The 3,555-nt window shown below is 37.4% G+C and overlaps 1 pseudogene; it reads left to right on the top strand.

Moving 5' to 3' along the window:
* Positions 1–2,685: 2,685 nt before the first annotated feature.
* LOC119047322 (40S ribosomal protein S24-like) lies at positions 2,686–3,161 on the top strand (annotated as a pseudogene).
* Positions 3,162–3,555: the final 394 nt, after the last annotated feature.

Here is a 3,555-nt window from a genome sequence, read left to right as displayed (position 1 = left end):
GGGGTCCTTAGTTCACTGTTGGTGGGATTGCAGACTGGTACAACCATTATGGAGAACACTATGGAATTTTCTCAGAAAAATAAAAATCGACCTGCCTTTTGACCCAGCAATTCCACTGCTAGGATTATATCCCAAGAATCCTAAAACATCAATTTCAAAGAACCTATGCACCACAATGTTCATAGCAGCACAATTTACAATAGCCAAGAGTTGGAAGCAACCTAGGTGCCCGTCAGTAAATGCATGGATCAAAAAATTGTGGTACATATACACAATGGAATTCTATGCAGCAGAGAGAAATAAGGAGCTACTACCCTTTGCAACAACATGGATGGAACTGGAAAGCATTATGCTGAGTGAAATAGGCCAGGCATTGAAGGACAAATACCATATGATCTCACCTTTAACAGGAAGCTAAATAACAAAATAAACAAGCAAATAGAATAAAAACAAAGACACTAAAATAGAGAACAAGTGGGCAGCGACCAGAGGGGAGAGGGAAGGGAATTTAAGGGGGAAAAACGAGGAGGGATTTTGAAGAACAAGTATGAAAGACACAGGGATGAGGTCTTTGGGGAGGGGGGGATGGGAGGGAGGTGGAGAGACGGGGCGGAGGGGGGGTTGGGATGGGAGAAATTGACAAAAGAAAACTGTACTTGAAAAATAACTCAATAAATTTAAAAAAAAAAAGAATTATGATAACAGAACACTAAAGGAAGAAATTAAGGAAGACACAAATAAACAGAAGTGTATTCTGTGTTCATGGACTGGAAGAATTAATATCATTAAAATGTCCATATTACCCAAAGCAATTTATAAATTTATTGTAATCACTATTAAAATACCAATGATATATTTTACATATATGAAACAATTATTTGAAAAATTTATATGAAGCCATAAATGACCCAAATAGCCTCAGCAATTTTTGGAAAGAAGAACAAAGTAGGAGGGATCACAATACCTGATATCACACTATATATCAAAGCCACTCTAATCAAAACAGTTGGGTACTGGAATAAGAATACATAGATCAATGGAACAAAATAGAGAGCCCAGAAATAAACTCAAGTCCCTATAGTCAACTAATATTCAACAAAGGGGAAGAACATAAAATGGAGCAAAAATAGACTCTTCAACAAATGGTGTTGGGAGAACTGGACAGCTACATGCAAAAAAAAAATGAAACTCCAGCAAAAACTTACACCATACACAAAAATAAATTTAAGGTGGATAAGAGATTTAAATATAAGTCATGACACCATTGAAGTCCTAGAGGAGAACATAGGCAGGAAAATCTCAGATATTCTGTGCAGCAATATTTTCACTGATATGTCCACTAGAGCAAGGGACATAAAGGGAGGAATAAACAAATCGATCTCATCAAAATAAAAAGCTTCTGCACAGCTAAAGAAAACAGCATTAAAATTAAAAGAGAACCAACTGTATGGGGAAACATATTTGCCAATGATACCTCAGACAAGGGTTTGATCTCCAAAATATATAAAGAACTCACATGACTCCACTCTAAGAAGACAAACAACACAATTAAAAAATGGGCAAAGGGCTTCAACAGACACTTCTTCAAGGAGGACATACAGAGGGTCCAGAGACATATGAAAATATGTTCAGTATCACTAGCCATCAGAGAGATGCAAATTAAAACCACAATGAGATACCACTTCACACCAGTCAGAATGGCCATCATAAACAAATCAACAAACAAGTGCTGGTGAGGTTGTGGAGAAAAGGGATTCCCTAGTGCACTGTTGGTAGAAATGCAGACTGGTGCAACCACTGTGAAAAACAATATGGAATTTCCTCAAAAAACTAAAAGTGGAATTGCCTTTTGACCTGGCAATATGACTTTTGACCTGGGATTATACCCAAAGAATCCTGAAACACCAATCCAAAAGAACCAATGCACCCCAATGTTCACAGCAGCACAATTTACAATAGCCAAATGTTGGAAACAGCCTAAGTGCCCATCAGTATGGATCAAAAAACTGTGGTTCATTTACATGATGGAATACTATGCAGTAGAAAGAAGAGGGAGCTCCTACCCTTCACAACAGCATGGATGGAACTGGAGAGTATTATGCTAAGTGAAGTAAGCCAGGCAGTGAAATACAAATACCATATAATCTCACCTATAAGTAGAACGTAATCAACAAAACAAACAAATGAGTAAAAAAGAACCAGTGACATGGAAATATAGAACAAATTGACAGTGACCAGAAGAAAGGCGAGAAGGAAATAATGGGAGAAAAAAGGGAATATGCACAAAGGCCCCATGGACAAGGACAATGGGGACGGGATTGTCTCTGGGAGCAGGGGTTGGACAGGGTAGGAAAGAGCAACGGGGAAAAATGGGGACAACTGTAACTGAACAACAATAAAAAGAAATTAAAAATTAGTTATGATAAAAATATCCAGAATAAACAAAACCTGAAAAAATTCATGCCTAGTAGACCTGCTTAATAAGTGTAATTCTACAGGCTGAAAAGACACTAGACAGTAATTTAAATCCACACAAAATAACAAAGAGTGACAATAAAGGTAATTATATTGGTAATTACAAAAGGCAGTATAATTACATTTTCATTTTCCTTCCTTCTGTGAGCTGATTAAAAAGCAATTGCATAGCCCTTTCCCTCCCTGGCTGCTTGAAGATCAGCCACCATCATGAATGGCATAGTAACTGTCTGGATCAAGAAGTTCATGTCCAGCAGACTACTTCAGCAGAAACAAATAGTCATTGATGTCCTTAACCCTCAGAAGGCAACAGTAACTAAGACAGAAATTCTGGAAAAACTAGCCAGAATGTATATGACTACATCAGATAGTGTCAACTTTGTGTGTGGATTCAGAAACCATGTTGGTGCTGGCAAGACAACTGGCTTTGACATGATTTATGATTCCTTGGATTCCACAAACAAAAATGAACCCCAACATAGACTTGCAAGACCTGCCCTCTGTGAGAAGAGAAGACCTTGGGAAAGCGGAGAAAGGAACCCAGGAACAGAGCAAAGAAAGTCAGGGGGCCTGCAAATGCCCATGCTGGTGCTGGCAAAAAGGGAGCTGGAGATGGGGCACCAGAGAGCACGAATTCCTCAGTGACTTTATCTGGGGCGGTTGTGCAGGTTTTTCATGAGGATTAATAAACTAAGTAAGACCTTTAAAAAAATTTTTAAGCAGTTGCATAAGATATACATATAAAACTGAATTATTGGCATATAGATATAAAATATATGTAGTAATATATTTGACAATAAGAGCCTAAAGGAAACATGTGGGTGTTCTCTATTAGAATAAAGAAATTATACCATACAGTAATTAAAGATAACTAGAAATGGCAATTAAGACATTTATATAACAAAATATAAATATATTTTTTCTCCTTTTTATCTCTCAGCAAATGTAAGTGCCATTAGGTTATATTGAGCAACCACTGTAACAGTGGGTCTGTAACACATTCAGATGGAACAGCATAAGTCTTACGTATCTTGCTGCTCTCCAGTTAGGATAAATCTGAAGTGGACTATGATAAAAGAT

The sequence above is a fragment of the Artibeus jamaicensis genome, unplaced genomic scaffold (assembly GCF_021234435.1).
Source record: "Artibeus jamaicensis isolate MK-2021 breed Jamaican fruit bat unplaced genomic scaffold, CSHL_Jam_final contig_3126, whole genome shotgun sequence".
In the NCBI taxonomy this organism is placed as follows: Eukaryota; Metazoa; Chordata; class Mammalia; order Chiroptera; family Phyllostomidae; genus Artibeus; species Artibeus jamaicensis.
The sequence above is the reverse complement of the archived record's forward strand: the minus strand, read 5'-3'. Positions and strand labels throughout refer to the sequence as shown.